The following is a 23258-nucleotide window of genomic DNA, read 5'->3' on the forward strand; positions in this document are numbered from 1 at the left end:
CAAGTTCCAAGGCAGGGTAAAACATTTTCAGATCGAAGGATACATTGAACCTGGTCAAACTTTGAATATCTAATGGCTATGATTGGTCATGGGAAATGTGATCAAGGAGATTAAGCAGCTAACTAATTGTTTATAAATAGGGAACTATTGATAAATAATGTATGCACAAGGATGCTACATAGTGATTACCGAGCAGAGAAGCTTGAAGACCTGTTTGAATAACAGAGTATAGAAGCCTAGCAGATGGACAAGATTAGTTCTATGTCTAGATTGTATTGAGCAAATAAGAATCTGCTTTAGCATTTTAGATGTGAAGTTGCAGATAGATTTTTTTACTGTTATTTTGTGAAAGTGATAGAAAATCTCTTAACCGAGTGGACTTAACAGTCTTATTTGTAAAACCCTCTAGCAAGGTGACATTCTGATTGAGTGTTTGAAATTCTTTAACAAGGTCACTTCTAACAAGGTGAAGATCCTAACAGATCTGAGGGAAATCCCTTAATTGGGTCACATCTAGCAATGTGTTTGTAATCTTTAACAGGATTTTCTTTTAACTGAGCATACTCTAGAAGAGTATATTTTTTAGTGGGTCTGAAATCCCACAGTGGTTTTTCCCTATTTGGGTTTCCACGTTAAATCTGGTGTTATGAGGTTTATGATGTTTATATGCTTTTGAGTTTGCATGTTTAGAAGTTTTGGTTATATTACTGAAGTATATGTTATCGAGGTTGAATTTGATGTTTTTATGGAAGATTAAGTTTGTATGATTTGCCCCCCCTTCTCATCTTGTTGGCTATTGGATCTGTACTTACATTAAGTATCAGAACTAACATTATATTGCTTTGGCATTTGATGTCAAAGGGGGAGAGAATGGTATGAAAAACACAAGGAAAACTCATGTCACTCCCAAGGGGAGAGATTGTTACTTTGGGGAGATTATTGGTTTTTGGTATTTGGCATTTCTGTTTTGGCACTTTGATGGTTCTTCCATCTTGTCTTGCCATCAATGCCAAAGGGGGAGATTGTTGGTATTTTGGTATGGTTTTTTCATTGATGTCAACACCTACTAACACTTATCAACTCTGGCACCTTGGAGAATCAGCAACATTCACCGGCAAGCAAGTGACTTATGCATAGTCACCGGTATCTGGTACACCGATAGGATATAATGTTCACCGGCACTTGGAATAGAATGGAAAACACTTGGTTATGTCAAAGACATCATTTGCACACTTTGTCTTGAAATTTTGGTCATTGGCATATTTCATATTTGCATATTTGTTGTTATCGGCAAATAGGTCCAGGTTATACATTGGCAGGTTTATCTTTTCCAGATGAGCACGACATGCTATGGAGATGTCTTATTATTGTTGTAAATGCATCAAGCCGACATGTTGAATTGGTTATTGCATCGGATATTGTTTTATTTATAAATTGATTTTATTGTAATATCCTTTAGAGCCGACCTACTATAATTGGTCTTAGGTTATGATATAAATGTAAGATCCTATTTGTAAGATCAAGTGTGGAATGCGAAAAAGAATTGTGTGAAGGTATATGTGAGAATAAGAAAAGCTATACACATCGACATCATTTGAAGGTTGAAGGGGGGTTTTTGTGAAGACAATCAAAACTACACCGGTACTGAATCCAGCATAGAAAGATGCTAATTTGAGCAGTACATCCTTATTGGATTTAACCATCCAATTGTAGTTAGTGTGACTCCTAATTGTGTTTGAGCAGTGAGCTCTAGGTGCTTGGCCTTTCTACATGTGGAGACCCCATTTGTATACACATACTATCTACAATAGTATCATCTGATTGTGGGTAAGGTTTCCCACCATGGTTTTTCCCCTTACAGGGTTTCCGCGTACAAATATTGGTGTTATGTGTTGTGGATGACTTTGTCCTTTTGTTTCATGCATTAATCTTTACCAATATTAAATTTAACTGATAAAACTGTCTATCAACATAAAATACTAGTTTATCGGTATTAATCATTAAAGTTGGTAAAGTTGTTTTTGGTTTGAATTTGTTGGACAACTGATTCACCCCCCCCTCTCAGTTGTCTCCGGGACCTAACACATACTTTCTGCATAAGTATCATCTAACTATGGGTAGGCTTCCCACCATTTTTTTTCCCTTTACTGGGTTTTCCACGTACAAATCATGGTGTTATGTGGTATGGTTGCATTGTGTTAATTCTCTATTTCATTCTTCAGTTTTATTGCTTGCTAGTATATGTTTCTGTTGTTCCGGTATTCAATATTTATGTGCTCCAGTTAAAGGTTATTTTGTGGTTTGATTAATATAATTTATTGACAACTGATTCACCCCCCACTCTTAGTTGTCTACCGGTTATCCTAACAATTGGTATTAGAGATTTGGTCCTCTTTTGCATAAGCTTAACCACTTGAGGTAGATCCTATGGAAGCTAATACTTCAAATCCACTAGCAACTATTTTCAGAAGAGAAATACTTAAGCTTGATGGAACAAATTATGTGATATGGAAAATGCGAATGGAGAATCATCTTAGATGTCTTAGCAAAGATATTTGGGAGATCACAGAGAAAGGATACACACCTTATGATCCGACATCTGGAAATCTTGCTCCTGCAGACCTAGACAAGAATATTAAAAATGATTGTAGAGCTAGAGAAGCCCTCTTATGTGCACTTACTGATCAACAAATCTTGGGATTTACTGATAAATCATCGGCAAAGGTTATGTGGGATAAATTGCAAACTCTGAATGAAGGTGATCCTATTGTCAAAATTGCTAAACTTGATGGTTACCAAGTAAGGTATGAAAACTTGAAGATGGAAGATAATGAAAGAATTGTTACATTTATGGATAGAGTAAATGAGATTGTCATGGGAATTCAATGTTGTGGAGGATCTCTGAGTGAAGATGAAATAGTTTTCAAAGTCTTGAGAGCCCTTCCACTGACTTACAAGATGAAGGAAACTACAATTAATGAATTGAGAACAATGGCAAACACTTCAATTAATAGAGACATTCTAATTGGGAAATTATGATCGAATTTATTGCAAGTAAAGCATCTACCATTAAATTTATGAGCATTAACTTGTCTTACCGGAGGATTATTTCTCTTCTTTTGATTAGGTTTTGCATTGATTTGTCCAGATCTAGAGGATTCACCTTTCTCAAATCCAAGTCCTCACATGTCCTTTCCATATGTCTGACTTTCTAGCATCTCATCAAGCCTTATTGAGCTAGCTTTGAATTTGTCTTTGTAATCATCAGTAGTAGCAAGTTCATCTCTTAGGGAAACAATTTGTCTTTCAATTTCTTGATCATTATTGCTTGACTGTGTCAACTCAAGATTCAACTGATCATTCTCATAGGCAAGCCTAAAGCATTCATCAACTCTTTCCTTCAATTATTGTGCCAGATTCTCTTCATTTTTCTTTTGTTCCTTAATCTCCTTAGTCAGCCTCATCACAATGGATTGAATCTCATTCTTCAAGGAAACATTCTCTCTCTCAAACTTGTTACATTAATTAGCTTTACCCTAATTTTCCATGATTTGATCTTCTTTCTCCTTCAACTTGTCCATCAATTTTTTCCTCTTGAAGTGTTCACTTGACCCTTCAAGTCATTAATGAAATCATCAGTAGCATTCAAGTTTATTTTCAAGGAACTAATCTCTTTTCTTGTTGCATCAAGATCCTCAAGTGCCACACCGAGCTGTCTCTGAAAAATTAGAGTCAATATATTCAATCTCTTGGACCTTCCTCAAGCGGTTAAGCTTCCTCAGAGGAACTAGGGTCTGATACCAATTATTGGAATCAAGGATCACTAAGAGGGGGGGTGAATCAATGATCTACTAGTACACAAATCTTCTACTTTATTCTTAAACCACCAAAAGCATAAACATGAAACTGAAATGCATAAGCACAAAGCAATCAACCACAAGATCATAACACCAAGATTTTTACATGGAAATCTAAATGGGAAAAACCATGGTGGGATTTTAACCCACAATATTATTCCACTATGGCTAGTAGTAAAACAATATTAGAGATTGGGAATGCAAATGTATTAAGGCACACTGCCTAGAGCTCATTGCTCAAATATAATAAGAGCTACAACCGCAAAAGTCTCACTACCTTACAAAACATATACAGAGATGAATTACAATGAATGAATTCTAAAATAGCATCAATCTATGCTTGGATGAGTTCTGATTAAGTGCAGATGACCCGTTGTCTTCAAACTGTCTATTTGCTTTGCTCTACTCTGTTATGCTCATCGAATCAACAAAGATCAAAATTGCGCAAGTGAAACTGCACTCAATCGACACAAAATAGATCACCTCATGTACTACTCGCCAAAAACTATTATCCAAACTGATCTTTATATATCTGCACACACCAAAAACAATCTTTTATAAGTTGGCTTCCAAAGATATGAAAATATGTAACGTGTCACTAGAAGTCAGCTTGAATCCAAATTAAAACTTAGCACCAGACCAAAAACATATGAACACATGCTTCTTATAGGTCCCACATAAATTATAAACACATTTACCAATCACTGGAATGCTTCCAGACAAAAACTACTATGACCAATCCTGAAATACCAGTTAACTGGCTATCAGTTAACACCTGCTGTCGGTTAAGAAGAATTAAGGCTACCTGATCGAATCTCCATGAAGAGTTTCCATCACTGAAAAACTTGAAGTAATAATCAATCTTTAGAATGCATCAGATAAGTGTCAGTTGCCAATAGATCTCTCTCTTTTGTATATTTTGATACTTAAGTTACTTAGCGAACTTAGTCTTTTGCTTCATAATTTTGGTATTTTTCCTTTCACGACTCATAGTAAGAGAGCCTTACTAGTTTTGTATTCATGGTTATTTCTTTCTCTTTCTCTCAAGATGTCCCTTTTATCTTGTCATCAAAGTTGTAAGATCTTAAACTCCAATGGGGGATTGGTGTATCTTGCCTTTTTGGTGACTTGGTGAAAGTTTTTCAATGTGAACCTTTGTACTTTATTGAGAGTTGTTATCATGAAGGATTGCACCTATGATGCTAAGTGTTAAACTAATAAATCTTGTGAAACATGGAAACACCTTTGAGCCTATGGGTTTCTCAAGTTGAAGGTGAATCTCTGGGTTATGGGTCACCTTCCCTTGAATCCCTCCTAAAACTAAATGACTAATGTGGAAAAGGGTGAGAAATAATTCTGAAAATACTGAAAGTTGCAACTAAACTAGGAGGTGATACACCAAAATTATAATAATAATAGCCTAAGAAGCCACAAAAATATGATAGAACTTCGCCCATACAAAATAATTATACTCTTCAACCATATAAATATTTCCCAAGAACGCTAAGGGAATCATAAACTTGGAAGGAAAGCTAGTTTCACAACAAAATTGACAATTATCTCTTTGACACAACCTAAAACTTGTGATTATACGAAAAGTAGAAAATACATGCACATAAAATAGACTGAAATTCAAAGGTTTTTTGATCAAAACATAGTAAATCTCTATCAAATATACAAATGAACATGCACAATTACCAAGGCAGACATATGAAACTCTGTAATATGAAAGGAATACTTCTATATAAAACTAAAAAAGCTAAAGTGCTGAGATACAATGCTTTTTTGCAAAAATGTGTATGCAAAAAAGAAAGAACCCGAGGGAAAAAGGAGAATAGAAGAATATATAGATATCATGAATAATATCTCCTCCAAAAACCCTAAAAATGAAAATCTGCATGAGAAAAAGCCTTGGGAGAATTTTCCCAAAATAGCCTAAAAAACTCATGCGAAACTTTGCCCAAAATAGCCTCCAATGCTCAAAATAGGACCCCAACTAATGCTACATGAAAAAGACCCCCTGTGCTAAAAATAGAACTGTCAATCTGCTGCTAAAAATAGGTCCACTGAAGAAACAACACTCATTGTCCAAAATTGTATGTCCATTGCCAAATATAGCACTTAAAAAAAAAAAACCCTCCATGTGAAAGCTACATGATATGTATACTGTTGATAATAAGATTGAGAGGACAAACTCTCTCTGAAAGCTGCATGATATCAGGAGCCAAAAATAGCTCAAGAAGGCAAAAACAACTCCCTCTTTGTAGTACTTTGCATGCCATATGCCTTTGTCTCTTACAAATAATATTTATTTTAATATTTAAAATTAAAAAAATTAGTTTTATTTTAGATGTTAAAATAAATTATTTAATTTTTTTTATTTAATAATTTAATACAAAATTATATTTAAAGATCAAAGGAAAAGTCTTAATTATATTTTTAGTATATATTAATTAAGATTTCTTTGTAAAGTAATCTTAATTAATATAGACTAAAAATATAATTAAAGGAGATGAGAGATTTTATCAAAAGCCTACATGCATGGCCCTCACAAGGCATGTCTAGGTAATTTAACTTAAAGTTATATACCACGTCTCACCATAATTTATGCAATGCTTTGATAAAATAAAAACTAAAAACTCATCCCACGGGTTAGGGCATGCAGGATAAACATTTTGCAACCCTAAAAATACACTTATTTTCACTTTGCATTGTTCATGAAGAGCTCTTCGGCTGCCATGCATGTTGTTGCTAGGGTTTGAACTAGAGTAACATGGTCTTCATTCAGATCTCTCTACATGATTGAGTGTACTACACATAAATTCTTGAGTTGGGTATGCATGATTTTTCATCCTATTTTGTGTCATTATTTCTCAAGAGAGAGAACTTTGATATTTCTTCATGTACGATATCTAGGGTTTCTGTGTACACGCGTGATTTCTTATTATTTTTTGAACTATGAAAATATTACCTTTGTTCATAGGGTTTATTAACCTTGTTAAAGTCTGTGTAAATGTTTCTCTCCATTCGGCATTAGGGTTGGGACTTCTTGAATTGGAAAATGATCACTGTTAATAGTGAATACTATTGTAAACCCTCTGTGTGACTACTGTGATTTGACTGATTAAATATTTATTATGTTTCTAGAAGCTATATATTTCTTTGTGAATATTATAACTTCCATTGATGCCCGAAACCACACATATTGTAATTGTTGTCATTTCACTGTCATTAAGTCTATAATAGACTTCATAGAAAAACCATGACTGCCTTTTTGATGTTGCCACTGTCAATGTTGAATTTCCTTTTGATATTCAATATTTTCTTTGATTTTAGTGTTGAATCTTGATGGATCATATAATCCCAAACAGTGATTTGATATCATTTCCACAGCAAATTGTTTCTATCAAAAATATAACTGTTCATTATGCTCTAGTAGGTATGCATTGTGAGATATACTTATGCCTTATAATTATTTTTGTCTCACTGTAGCACATATGAACTTTGATAGGTCATGTCAATGTTGACATTGACTGTGTATCTTTGATCTGACTAGATGAATGGATTGTTAATACATTCCTAACAATTATGCTGGTTGTTTTTACTTTGTATGTAACATTGAGACTTTGTCCTTGGACTGATGAATCTACCCTGAAAAATCTCTAATGTTCCTTTATTGTTGAAGCTCCTATTGTTTGGTGATAAAGATCACTGAGATACTTATGCACACTATATTAACTTTTCAAAAGGACAATCAATGTAATGTTTTGTCATGACAAACTGTCACTATGTTATTCTTCATCACTGCACTATGGATGACTCTTTGGAATTCATTGTTATCCTTGAATGACTGCTATGAATATATCCACTAGTTATCAAATTATTGTCCTTGTTTCCTTCTCAGGACTATGTATTGACTGTCTTGAATATGTACTATCTATTACTGCTTCTTTTTGTATTACTGTTCTTTACTCATATGCAACTTCATTCATGTATGTTGTTACTGTGTATGCTCAACTTATTACTGTCTTATGTCTTGATACTTGGACTAAGAAATATTTTTGTCCTCTTGGTTAATTGAGTGTGGCTGTCCAAAATGTATACACTACCTCATATTGACTATATTTATACTCATTGTTGTTGAGCATTGGCCTGTATTATGACTAGTTATGCATTCATTGTAATTGGATATGAGTACTAATACATTGATCATGAAGTTTTATTTGCTTTTACTAATACAGTTCTCTATGATTCATGACTGTTCATCACTATCATGTGGTTGAATATTTGTGCTTTGTAAAAACTATGTAATCAATGACTACACTTTTTCATGGCTTTCTCTGACTAGAAGGCTTGAATACACTTTTGATTACTATGTTATGTGTGTGTAATGAACAAGGAATATGTAATCATTCTTTGAGATTTCTCTTCAATACATTTTTATCTTTACTTATTTTGACACTTTGAAGGTATGAATGTAGTCTCCTCAATGATATAGAAGTCTACTATATATGCTTTATCCATTTCAAAACTCTCCTTAGTGATTCTTATGGACTGCTACTCTGTTCTTTAATCACATGCCATATTTAATAAGTCTTTAATAGTCATTATATGCTACGTCATGTCCTTATGTGATTGAGATACTCATGTTGATGATCAGTGCAATGTTTGTATTCTATGCTTGCAATAAAAATTTCTATGGCTATATATTAACAATCCACTATGGCTTTATGATTGTTACATTTTGTTTTGCCTGTGACATGTGAATTGTGAAGTATTGTACTTTTGGCATGATTATTTATATCAAAACTCCATTCACTGTCTATATTGGGTTCTCATCACTATGTTTTGATTCTTTAGCTTTTGACTACACTTTAAGGTCTCATGTAGAGTAAGCTTTGCCTGGATTTTGATTATGCAGTTTCAACCACTATGAAAAACTACTATAGCTGCAATAAACACACTATCCTTTACTTATGATATGGTGCATTGTAGACTAGAAGTTGCAAGTATTGGACTATATTTCTATATTATATTGTATTCTTCATCTTTCTCTGAGATTCATTGCTTTACTATTTCAGGGGTATTTGAGTTGCTCCTTAACACTGACTTAGATGCATTGACTGAATGATTGCTCAAATTGTTTGGAATGACTGCCTTCTCATTGTTTTGATAGCTATTGCATCTTTGTCTCAATGGCTCTGAGCATAGATTAATTTCTTATTATAAGATAAAGTTCATTGTATCATGATGGTCCCTTAGGACTATTATATTGGCTAAGTGTTGGTATTATGTTGTCATTGATGTCAACCAGTATGGAATGGTCACCGGTGAGTAAGTAGTGGTGACCAGTATGGGTGAAGTAAGTAATGTTGTCAACCGGTATGAAGGATGGAGTGTGTAAGTAGAAAGAAAAGGTATGTTACTAATACACATGAAGTGCAGCATCTACCAGTAAAGTAGGACCACCAACAAGAAAGTAAAGAATCAAAGAAGAACAAAGGGATGTGGTCACCGGTAGACCAAGAGAAGGATAATGCAATCAGTAAATGAACTTAGTGAATGGACCAACATGTTTTATAGAATGCCATGTTGATCCACTGAAAGAGAAGAGGTCAGTAGGTATTTAGGTCCACCGATGAAGTTAGGTTATACCGGTAAGGTGAGTTAAACCGATAGTAAGTCTTGGTCAATGAAGGATGTCAAACCGACTTTGCAATCTGAGCATAGGTGGATGTCAAAAAGGATGACGGGTGGACAATAGGTGGTGATCACACAGAGGTCAGTGAAGTGTTCATCGACATGATAGTTGCCGAGAAGTTTAGAATTAATGTAGAACCCGCAAATCATGGAATGATGGCAGGATGTTGCGGCTCAAGGAAGATAGAGAGGCAAGATGATTGATTTGATTCTATAGGACAATCAGATCCTTGTGGTCATTATTCGAAGGAAACAACTGAAGCATTAATGGTGATGTACAAAGAAAGGTTGAAAAGCATGTTGCAGACGTCTAAAAAGAGAAAATGTGCATGGAAGGCAAGGATATGGCGGTGTTGACTGATATGTCATAGATCATCATTCCAGAAAAGAAGATCTGATTAGATTTGATATAGATTGAGTTGGTAGAGGAAAACCCTAGTATGCCACCATTTGAATGTTGCTTTTGGTGGGAACCCTCAAAGATAAATATGTGAACTTGAGACTGAAGATGATGATGTTGGATCAGAGTTGTGAGAGAGAAGAGAGCTTGAGCAAGAAGAGAGAATATTTGCATGAGAGTTTCTTCACAGAAGAGTTAGAGTGTGGAGTTAGTAGGTTGAACCAGTGAAAGACTCTAACCGACAGAGATAGAGTAATCGATAAACTATTATAGTCTTAACAGTCAAAGCGTACGGGTAAGGATTGAATGGTCAGGAAGGCATCCAAGTGTGGTATTGTGTAGGGTGAGGTTCTAAGAAAGAGAAGAAAGGCAGGGAGTAACCAGTGAGTGATCAGAGAGAGAAATCTGACAGCCATCAGTAGAAGGATTGATGAAACATAGGAAGTTGGTAACCGACAGACATCAGTTGATTAGGTGTTGCAAAACTCCTTTGCAACTAGGTGTTATCATTGCATTAAAATTTTATTTTATTGTATTACACCGAGTTGGTGCTTGCTGCAGGGGTTTGTGCTCTAAAACATTGTAACCTGTTGTTTCATTATGAGGTTGGATTGGAGCAATAGAATCCGACAATATTTCTCATTGAGGTTTTTCCCATATTGGGTTTTCCTCATACATCTGGTGTTGTGGATTATCCATTTGTGTGTTTTCCTCTTTTGATATCCTCTCATATCTTACTGGTTTGTTTTCTTAGTGTTTAGGTTATTATCTAGTACTCAAATCTTGGTTTAAAAGGAAAATATTTTTTAAGAACCACTGATTCACCCCCCTCTCAGGGGTACATTGTGTTCAACATTGAGACCTCCTATATTTTGCTAATCATCTCCTTGAGACTATGACCTTATAGCCTTTCCATAGGCTCATGGTTCCTCTAAAATCTTAAGATCTTTTACTGGATCATGTGCTACCTCTGATTTTTGTCTCTGTGGTTGTGACTGCATTTTCATGCCTATGTAGACTGTTATTGGTAATGATTTTGATGATTGTGGCAAAAATAATTCTTTGTTGTTCATTGTTAGACTGTGATTTCTAATGTGCTTCTATCTTCATTGTAGCATTGCTCTTCTATGGCTTTTTGAGTTGTAATACATGACATTTTCTTTGTGCATTTTGGGAGACTGCTCTTATCCCAAGTTTGAACAATATCTTTCTTCTATGGGCATTTCATATCTTTTTTTTATGATCTTATTAAATGTTGCAACTTTATAACAATAATGCAATCATAACCCTTTGATGACCTAGTGGAGACCACCATTGTTACCCTCTTCATCTTGACTATACTACCACTATTTGACCATTATTTATCATGTATGGTTCTTGAATGTGCATAAAGGGGTCCTCTCTTTTTAACCTGAAGGTCATTGACACTCTTCTATGAAAGTGTTCTTCTATGGATAGTGCCCTCTAATATTTTCACTGAGCTGGGTGACCTTTATCCATTGTGATAGTCATCTTAATATTATAGCTTTTATGATGTACATTTAGGTCTGTTATATGTCTCAAGGCAGTGACTTTAGCTTTCTTTTGGATTTTTTGACATTGTCATTATATGGTTGTCCTTTTTCATAACAGTCATTAATATTTAGAAATGCTTTATCACCGTTATAAATGACTGTCCTTTCACTGTATAGTTGCAACATGATTTTTTCTTTGCTTTTATTTCATGATTTTAAGCACTTCACTCCATGTTAAAATATTTACTCCATGTTAAAATCTGCACTAAAGTACTTTGATTAATGGAAACACTAACAAAAAACTGCACTTGGACAGTCATTGCACGGTCTTTGTAACACACACACACATATCACTATAATGATATTTTTGTTTCATGGTATGCTATTGATATCCTATTTTTTGTCTTCTATATGGCTTATTCTCTTACAAAACCTTGCTCTTTATTCATGTATGTTGAACTTGTCATAGCCATAGCTGTCATTAATGAAGACCTTTTGAAGGTATATATTGCCTTGAAGCTTAAAAGTACTATTGTTCTAATAGTAAATCTAAATCAATTTACTGTTATAACATATGACTATAATACCTTACCAATATCCTTGATTATCTTTTGACTGCAAGGAGGTGTATTTGACAATAAACTAGTCACTATGTTTGACTGTTTTAAATATGTAATGAATAACTTGGATGGTATACCAAATTTGTGTCCATGCTATTGAAGCTTTGTCCTCCTTTTGTTACCTTCAACCCAACAAATGAATGAGATGTCTTTGCTCACATAATGGCTCTAGTCATATATCAACCATGGGATGCAGTCCTATTCACTGTTGTATGTGTTGTCATTGAATGGCAGCTTTCATTGTCATTGAGTGATAATACATGGGACTTTGGATATGGTTGTTTTCCTATTTGGTAGCTGATTAGTGTCACTGTGTGAGTAGTGATTCATATGTTGAGCTCAACCTCTTCAGGAGCCCATTTTAACCCACATACATGATATTTCTAAAATAAAAATTTGTATCTAAACATGAAACAAACAACCTAGATAAAAACATGGTTCTCATTGATATCTCATGGCATCTTTTTGCATTGATCTGATCTGATTTCTCTGAGTTTGATGTAGCATTGTAAGTATATCGGGAATAATAGTATGTATGTTAGGGCAAGGTAAGTAACCCTAAGCCCTAACAAATCTTTTCTTCTCTCATATTTTAGGTGATTCCTTGGAGCGAACAGTGAAGCATTTAAATTCCAAGAGATGATGATCAACTATCCAAAGGAACTTGTCAACCTTTTTAGGCAATGACAGGTTCCTTATCTCTTATTCACATACCCCTCTTATTTCTTATATATTTATAATTCTATGTTAGTGTTTTTGTCTCAACTATTCCCATGGCTTGTGTGGGATCTTGTGAACAGTTTCTTCTTTATAAATAAAAATGTATTAAATGCAAATGTTTTATTCATATATATCTTTCTTGATTCAAACATTGCATATTTGGAAATAAGATACTTGTATGACATATATGCTTATTTAATAAAGATAGCAAACTTGGAAAAAAATTGTGTACCTTTTATCTGCAATACATAAGACCTGTAATAGGTCACCCAAATTTTAGGTGTGATAAAATTATGGTAACAAGAGTATTATTCACTTCATACTCTTGCTAAAGTGGGGGCTAAATGTAGTTCCAAAAATTGCACTCCTTTATAATTTTGACCATATTTGGTTCCCTACCTGAGTGTTTGTGTCCCTAGGCTTGACTAGGACTTGATTCTACTCGTACCGTGCAAATATGTCCTTATTTTAACCTTGCACGTCAACTAGGAACCTTTTCCTAGCCCTAAAATAGGGTAGGACTAGGGAAACATGCCTTGGTCCTCCCTATTTGAGCCGCTCTTTAAACCCTTTTTACCATTTCAAACATGAGAAGGAAACCTAGCCCTATGTCGACCTATGTTGGAAAACTAATGTGTGTTTTGATGGGCAAGTATAAAAGGAGGTTTCACTCTCTCATTTTGATAGACATTCGAGATACAAGCATAAGATACACACATTGTTTCAATCACACAAGCAAACACATTCAAGCATTCAAGCAATTAAGCAAGTAAACAATCTTTCTTCAAGTCTTGGAGTAGAAACAAAGTCAAGATTCAAGCATTGAAGTGGACATTCACATCCTATTTTGTCAAAGACTTCATGAAACCCTAATCCCATGTGGAGACAAACAAAACTTCACAAGGAGGTATATCATTTGTTTTTTTATCATTATTCAATATTTCCCTCAAAAGGAGAATCTTCAATTACAACAATTCAATTATCTTTTATCTCTATTTCATGGTTAATTCCAAAACTGAGGTTTGACTTAGGTAAACCCCTATTCCCAACCTATTTCCCTTTCTTTTTGTATGTAGGGAATAGGTACAAAGCTATGATCTTTAGAATAAACATCATTTACAGAGACAAATCAATCCCCTTTGGTGTGTGGAAAGTTTGGAGGACCAGGGTGAATTTTGCCATGGTCTTGACATTTCAGGAGCTCTTTTAGGGATCAGATCTGAATATGCCTATATTTCTTAGGTCCGGGTGTATGCCTCAATCTAATGACTGTAGCTCATTGTTTCTATGTTTTTAACTTTATTTTCAACACTTTACCCTAATTTCAACAATTCAACTTACAAAAAAGGGCAAAGAATTTCACACCTTGAATCCAATGAGTATTTTTGGTCCTTATCCTTGTTGGTTTGTGACTAAATCTATTGGATTCAACCTTATTTTGAATGCAATTAGTCTCTAAGCAATAATTAGTGTTTTTCATCCTTCTTGTGGTGGAAATCCTAATTTTTCACCATTACAGAAGGAATATTTCTTGAATATGCTACAAACAACAAGGCTTATCACAATTACTATAGAAGAAAAAATAGATCCATCAGACAACAAAGAGAAGATGATGATGAAGAAGAAGAATCTATGAGTTTCTAAAACCCCAGCCAAATTTGAACAAAAGAATCATTCATAATATTAGATAATTGGAGATAAAAATAGAGTTCAGACAAGAAGAAGAGTTGGGGAAGAAAATGAGAAAGAAATCTACTATTTTCTTTCACTAGTGGAACCTAAATCATATGAGAAATTAATCAAAGAAGAAACTTGGGTAAAATAAATGGAAGAATAACTAAATCAGATATAGACGAATCAGACATGGTAAATGGTACATAAACTAGTGGAAAAAATGTTGTAGGAACTAACTTGGTGTTTCAGAACAAGTTGAATGGAACAAGTTGAATGAACAAGAATAGGTCACAAGAAATAAAGTGAGAGTAATATGTAAAGGCTATTCACAAGTTGAAGGTATTGTTTTGAGGAAAAAATTTCTCTAGTAGCTAGGATAGAAGCTATAAAAATGTTTCATGCTTTTTCTAAATGGAGAACTTGAGGAAGAAGTATATATTGAACAATAAGATGAATTATGTTTGTCAAAAGATTTGGATATGGTTTGTAGATTAAAAATGAAACTATATGGACTCAAACAAGTACCTAGACCTTGGTATGCTAGATTGGATAGATATTTGCTACAACAAAATTTTAGGAAAGGTACTTTTGGTAACAATATTTATTTTAAGGTTGTTGGTACCAAGTTGTTGATTATTGTTGCCTATGTTCATGATATTATATTTAGAGGAAGTGATGGTGTATGTAAAGAGTTTGCAGAAGAGATGCAAAATGAATTTGAAATGTCAATCATTGGTGAGTTATCATTATTTATTGTTCTACAAGTTACTCAGAGGATGAATTTTTTTATTTCTCAAGCTAAATATGTCAAAGAGATGCTAAAGAAATTTGAAATGGAAAATTGTTAACCAGTTGCTACTCCTTTAACCATAAGTTAAAATTAACTAAAGATGATATATCTCCAAAAGTTGATCAAAAGAAGTATATATCTATGATTGGAGGATTGTTATATTTAACTGCCTATAGACTAGATATCATGCAGGCTATCTATTTAGTTGCAAGATTTTGGGCTAATTTGAAACAATCACGTGAGAAAGTTGTAAAGAGGATTTTCAGGTATTTGAAAGGGACTCTACATTTTGGTCTTTGTTACAAGAAGAATGAAGACTTTATGTTAAAAGCATACACAAATTCTGATTGGGCCAAAAGTATTGATGATAGGAAAATTACTAGTGGTGGTTCATTTTTCTTGGGAGATAGGTTGGTTTCTTGGTTTAGTAAGAAGTAGGATTTAGTATTTTTATCTATTGCAAAAGAAGAATACATTACAGTAGCATCTTGTTGTACTCAGGTTATGTGGATAAAATATACTCCTAAAGATATAAAAGTGGTATATGATGAAGTTATTCCTATTATGTGTGGTAATACCAGTGATAAAAATTTCAAAGAATCCAATAATGCATTTAATAACTAAAAATGTCTCAATTTGATATCATTTCTTAAGGGAGAAGGTTTCAAAAAAGGAAGTCATTGTTGGAATGCACTGATACTGGCAGTAAACTTAAAGGGGGGGGTGAATCAGTTTACTAACAATAACAACAATCAATTCAATTATAAACCTTATACCAGAGCACAACACAATGAAAGATGTATCATCAAAGCACAACACACATAACACCAATATTTGACATGGAAAACCTGAAAAGGGAAAAACCATGGTGGGAAACCCTACCCACAATCAGATGAATACACTGTAGTAGTATTATGAATAATTGTGATGGGTTCTGCACATGCAGAAAGGCCAACAACCTAGAATGCACTGCTCATCACAAAGGGAATTCTCATTGACTTACAAAATCATCGGACTACAATCCTAAAAATAATGAACTGTGAAAGTAGCATCTACTAATGCCTGATACAGTTCGGGTTAAGCACTGATATCTACCCTGCAATACAAAACCTTTCCAACCTTCACCTGAATGATTTGACTTAATTTGCACTTAATCCTTTCTCTGATAATACAGACTTAACCAACCATAACCATCAATCTATATGAATTACATGAACAAGTCACCTATAAATACAAATCATCAACCTTATTGACAAGGTTGGCTAAACCCTAAACCCATAGACCCATAATTACAAGTTACATCACATGATACCACCAGATCAATATGATGATTTACATTACATAGCATGGACCTAAATCAAGTAACCAAACAATTATATCCATCAGGGATTCCGCTAAGACCAAAATCCAACATGCTTCACTTGTCAGTAGAAACACTCAGTGAAAGTTTAATCGGATCCAAATAGGGCCACCATAATAGCACGCCATCTAATGCAAAGTCTCCAAATGCTCAAGATATGATCAAGAAGCACCAACAACATGAAAAAAATTGATTCCATAAGTCGGACCCAAAATCCACTGACCAAGTCACCAAAATAGTATACCAGTAAAGCTAACCGAGAATGCCAAAAGTTGGCAAAGCCAAAAGATAGCTAGTAAAGTCATAAACCAACTGGTAACTGAAAATACTAAAAGTGATAACCAAATCATGAAACCACCAGAATATAGAAAGCATGTAACCACCAGAATAAACATCCAAAACCAATTCCAGAGGTCTGATCATACCAGATCAGAATCATAGCCAGAACTAAGAAGATCACCAAGACTAACCGGGATAGATCCAACCAGGATAGTCTCCAACCAGATACAGTGTTGAAATAAATGACAAAACTTAACCAAAACCAGTGTATTGCCAACAATCTCCCCCTTTGGCATTGATGGAAACACTGAATGTGAAAAACATCCAAGTGCCAAGGAACGCCAACAATCTCCAAAACACCATCAAAGGATCTAGCAGTTTTCACATGAATACCTTCTCCCCCTTTGGCATCAATGAAAAAGGACAAATACTATACCAAGAGTACTAAATCAAATAGTTGACTATTCCCCCTGAGTAGTAGCACCATCTTCATAAACCCAGATCAGAAAAGTATGTCTGATAAGCTCATCAGATTGATGCATCCCTACATCTCTAAGTCTCTTCCGAAGGGTTGGTAACCCCCAACTGATCTCTGAGATATTCAAAAGTGTCTTTAGGCAATTGTTTCATTAGAATATCTGCAATTTGTTCCTTAGTAGGCACATAAACCAATCTGACTTCCTTTGCTTCAACCTTTTCCTTCAAGAAATTATACCTTATAGAAATATATTTTGATTTGGAATGAAATACCGGATTTGACATATCAATAGCAATATTATTATCACAGTGAATAACAATAGGCTCATCATAACTTACCCTTATATCTTTTAACATTTGTTTCATCCATAAAATCTGTGTATAGTTGGTAGCATCTACAACATATTCTGCTTTAGTTGTAGACAATAAAGTGTGTGATTGTTTCTTACTAAGCCATGAAACCAACTTCTTCCCAACAAAGATTGCACCACCAATATTGCTCTTCCTGTCATCCACATCTCCTGCCCAATCAAAATTTGTATATGCACATAATGTGAAGTCATCATTATTTGGATACCATAACCCAATGTATGTTGTACCTACTAAATATCTGAATATCCTCTTGACAACAATATCATGAGTTTCTCTAGGATCTGCCTGAAATCTAGAAGCAATACAAACATCATTCATTATATCAAGTCTTGTCTAAGTTAGGTATATCATGTTAGCACATATTTTTACAAAATATTTTTGTGCTATATATGGAGGCTTTTGCATATAGTTTCATCATAAGAGCACTTATTGTTGAATTGTATGTGCAGGTGATGTGTTGCGGTGTCTTCATAAAAAGGCATCACTTGGGAATATTCAAGAGAAGTGTTGAGTATGATGGTATTCTGACAATCCTCATCTTCACAGTTAGTCTCATTGCAAGAGTAATTTTTGGAAGGTCAGCATAGAGCAGGGTTGTGAGCATGTGAAGAGAGGTAAAGGGTGTGGGAGAAACCCCTCAGTATGATTATTAAAAGTTACATCCATAAAGAGGAATTTCTTTTGCAAAAAACTACAAAATTTTGCTTATCAACATAAGTCATCCCGATGAGATCGCCTAAGGAGGAATGAGTATGTTGATCGGAGTAACTCATGCTGGCGGTGTTTCCTAAAGCGTGAGCGGAGGGAAAAGGTGCAACTAAGTGAAAATCCATTGGGGCAAGTTATGACAATGATATAATAGGAAGATGGAGTCATCCGGATAACATACACTATTGGCAAGGAGGAGAAAATGTTATCCTGATACCTGATGGGGTTGTCTGCAGAACTCTTGCCGATAATCGACAAGGTGATCTATTCATAGCGATGACATTAGGTTATCAAAAGATCCTAATTTATGTTACCCAATACCTGATGGACTAAGTGGAGAAGGGGACCTTATCGAAGAGACTTTCTCCAATAAGGCAGTACTAAGCAAAAAAGGAAACAAGACTCATCAGGATAACATACATTGTCGGGGAGATGCGTTTTGGGTCATCCCGATACTTGATGAGGAAGATGAGCTCAGTGAAAATAAAGTGACTTCATTGGGAAAGCCTACAATGATAGATCTAAGGAACCCAATAAGGCAGGCAAGGTGCAAGAAGACTCATCGGGATAGCTTATGCTACCGGAGAAACTTTTTTAGAGTTGTGCCAATGCCCGATGGGCTGAATGCCACAAAGGGCGGATCTATCAAGGAGCAAAAGAAAAACACTACTCCGACACCCGATAAATAAATCGGTGAAAGTTACACCAATCAAAAGGAAAGGTAGATGTCATAGGACCATCAGACGAAGTATTAAGTGACTTCATCCTGAAGACCGATGGAGTGACTGGAGAAATAAACAGAGGAAATTTTCATTAAAGAGACATACCCCGATGAGACATAAAGGAAAGTTGACTAATAGAAAGGAAGGGTGGACCCATCGAGGTAAGTCAAGTATTAAGGAAAAAGGTGAAGCGGCCGGGGCGAAATCAGATGGATTGATCGAAATGACCTATGTCGATCAGAAAGACAAAAAGGTAATTGAAGGAACGTATGGTGCTAAATAATTGAATTATCAGGTGGGGTTACGCTGATTAGCTATTAGAATTTTTGATATGATAGCCATTATTTAATGCTCATGATTAGAAGGATTTGATCTACATGAAGCAAAATTGATGAGTTTTTTTATCATTACAAACCCTAGTCATTGCATATCCAACATAAAGAAAGAGTTCTTGTGCCAAGAATTTTTCATAGTCTCTTTAGCCATTAACATTGAAGTTGGAGACAAGAAGCGTAGGTAATTAAGAGTTCAAGCACTTAATCATTGAGGCTTATGGTTCACAAGGAAAGAGAAAGGTCATAGAGATTTCAGATACACAGTCAACTAAATCAAAAAAGGCAAAGTCTATGGAGGGTATGCAGAAGCGAAAGTTGAACCAGGATATGATTGACCAGATGGAGTCATTTGGTGCTAAGTCGAGGAGGTCTAAAACAAATTTTCTGCCCAAGGATTAATTAGAAGTTAAGTAAAAAGGGGTTGGGGATATATGGACAATCATAAGGGGCCATGAATTGCTTTTATATCACTACCTCAAGAGGAACAAGGAGTTGCCATTGTCAAACCCTTGGATGACAAATTTGGGCAGATTGGTGGTACCAAATGTTTTTCTAAATCTCAGACTGTTGGAATTACTCATAAGGAAATACAACAAGGAAAAAAGATACATCCAATAGCCCAATGGGGATCGATTCATTTGGATATCTGTCAGGTCTATTCAAAAGGTTTTCTACATGACATATGAACCTTGCATGCCCCTACCTTTCATAGACTTAGAAGGAGAATATACCCAAATGAACACCATAGACACAGTCTGGAAGTTGGAAATTCACAAAAGGGAGAAGGGACAACTCATGGAGCAGGATGGTCCTCCTTTCAAAATTACTTTGTTTAGACAATACCTGCTATACACATATTGGGCATGCGGCTAGGTCAATGGGGAAGAAGTTCCTGATGTTACAAGAATAGGCCCATTAGTGTTGGCTATGGACATTCAAATGCATGAGCCGAGACCATTTGATTATGCAACCTACTTGGTAGAGAAGTTGCATGAAGGATTTTTTAGTTTACAAACAGAACCTAACCCTACTTTCAATTTTTACTCATTGCTAATGAATATGGTTTTTTTTAATGGTCGGATGCAAGGTTTGCAGCCAAGAGAATTAAAAGTAACTTCCAGAAACAAAGAGGGACAGGACCAACCAATCCAATTATGGGTATCCTTATGGGACTCAAGGTTTGACAAATCACACTGTGTTGTTTGAAGAATACTTCGTCAAGCCCTTGTACAGATTGTTTGGGATAGAATGTGACGGGTCTATTTCACAAGAGATAAAGAGATTCTTGAGACCCGATGCTTTTGGAGACACTAGGGACAACCACAACTGGGGTGACTGGTTTGTGTGCTAGAATTTCACTTTTTTCAGGGTTTATGGTTTTGAAGGTGTTCCATTTATGCTGCCTACATTAGTGCCCAAAAGAATTGTATATCTAGATATTGTTAGGCAGTTTAGTATGTCAAATGCAAAGCATTTGGGTGGTGCACATAAACAGACATTCATGCCTGCAACTTTACATTTCAAAGATTTCACCATTGTGTCTACCAAGGCATATGAAATGATTGAAAAGAAGCTGGTAGAGGAGTACAATCTGTATGGATACCAGGCTTAGAAGAATTATCATCTAGAAGGATATATTCACCACTACAAGAAGATCCAGAACCTGGCAGAATATTTGCACATGCCCATGGAGGCTAAGGATTTATTTAGGAACAAGGAGTGGGATGAGGCTGATGCAGTCTTAGAGGAGTTGAACCAAAAGTTAGAAGAATGAAAATAGAAGCTCCAAGAATTGAGAGAAGAGGGAGACTCTGAGAGTGAGTTTGATGAAAAAATAGCTGTATCAATGCTTTGAGCACCTGAACTAGAAGAAGTGGCGGAGAGTCAGGAGCAAGCTATGGTGAGACTCAATGCCAACATGAATGTGAGGATAGAAGAGCATGCAACTTTTGTTGCAGATGAAGATTTTGTACAGTCCAAATAGTTTAAGTCCTTCTTGTACCACTATAAAGGGAAAATATTGAGAGAGAGCATCCCAAATGTCACCCATGAGAATGAAGCAGAGATGCTAAAAAGATTGAAGGAAGACATCAATGTAGAGGTGGCTACAATGACACCACGGAGGAGGCAACTTCTCAGTGAGGCAGGCATCATTTTGTTCCCAAGATGGGATTTAAGTGCCTCTTTCATTTTTGACATTTTGTTGCATTCAGATAGAAAAGATGTAAAATTAGACATATAGGGAGTTGATGACATTTTTATTGGATCAAGATATGATCCAAATGAAGAGGAAATGTTGCTTTGGGCCCTATACCCCCCAAATAAAAGACCCAAGATTATAGATGTAGATAAGGCATTTGGGCATATGATGAGGCTGAAAGTGGGAGAGGTTAATCCAATTGTCACTGCAGATTTGGGGATTGACATTGCAAAACTGAATAAGGCCCAAATGCAGTGGGTGTTAAAGGAGGGTCAAAAATACAAAAATATATATGAAGAATTGTTAAGAAGTCATGGTCATGAAGTACCATAGATAACTGATACTAGTATGCAATGGAAAAAGAAATATGAGAACCAAATGAAATAAAATATAAAGCTGAGAAGGCAAATTAGGACTGCTAGGGTGGATGTTTCTTGTGTTTTGTTGACCAACAGGTTTGAGCATTTGTTGGAAGTTCTAAAAGAATTTTGGACCAACTGTCAGAAGACTCAAGATAATATGTCTTCTCATGAAAGAAATTTGAAGAAGCTAAAGGCATTGTTGAAAGAGAAGAGTGTCAGGGAGAAAATTGTTGAGAAGATCCAAAGAAGGTTGAACAAGCATAAGGCATTTGATGTGGACATCAAGCAAGAATTTACTGATTGCAAGGATAATGTCAGATATGGTATAATAGATATTGTGGATGAGGCAAGCAGTTAAAGGACAAAGAGATTTTGATTGTAGAATGCCAGAATGTACTCAACACATCCCTTAATGTTGCTCGGGAAGATGTTTTGCATATGAAGGAGACAGGTGAGCAGATGGAGAGAATGGTTACCATGGAGATCACTATCAGGGATACTGTATTCAACACCAACACTCACCAGGATAGCAAGTTTTTTTAGCATATTAAAAAATGTAACACATTATGGGACGATCAAAATTGACTTCTTAGTTTGTAATTTTGTTTTATGTCTGGCAATTAGGCAGTTAGGTATTAGGTTTTAGTTAAGTTTAGTTTAACAAGATGAAAGGGTGTGTCCTTTCATTTGAATCCTTTGGCTCACATACATGTAGTGAGTCATTTTTGTATGATAGGGGAGATAGAAAAATATTATGCCACTGGTTGGGCTATAAGTGTTATGTTTTTTAGAAAAGTCTAATAGGAATGAGGAGTCTATTTTGTGCAAACTAAATATATTGGAGTATTTGTAAGTGTATTTTTTGTGTATATTCTTACTTTAGAAGTTAATACAAGATTTCATGCTTTTATCTTTAGACTATTATGTGTAAATTTTGTGTTTGATGGAATCATATATCCTCTTGATAAATCTTTTAGATTTGTTATGATGTCCCATCACATGATGTTGTATTGAATGTAAGATTGGGTTTTTATTGCTCATGCAACACATATTGAAACTTTCATAGTGATGATCTTATAATTGTCTCTTGAGTTGATAGTGATTCTTGTCCACAAAGTTATTCATTAATGGTCAGATAAGGCACTAGTCTGTTATTAATCTATGCTAA

The sequence above is a fragment of the Cryptomeria japonica genome, chromosome 6 (assembly GCF_030272615.1).
Source record: "Cryptomeria japonica chromosome 6, Sugi_1.0, whole genome shotgun sequence".
In the NCBI taxonomy this organism is placed as follows: Eukaryota; Viridiplantae; Streptophyta; class Pinopsida; order Cupressales; family Cupressaceae; genus Cryptomeria; species Cryptomeria japonica.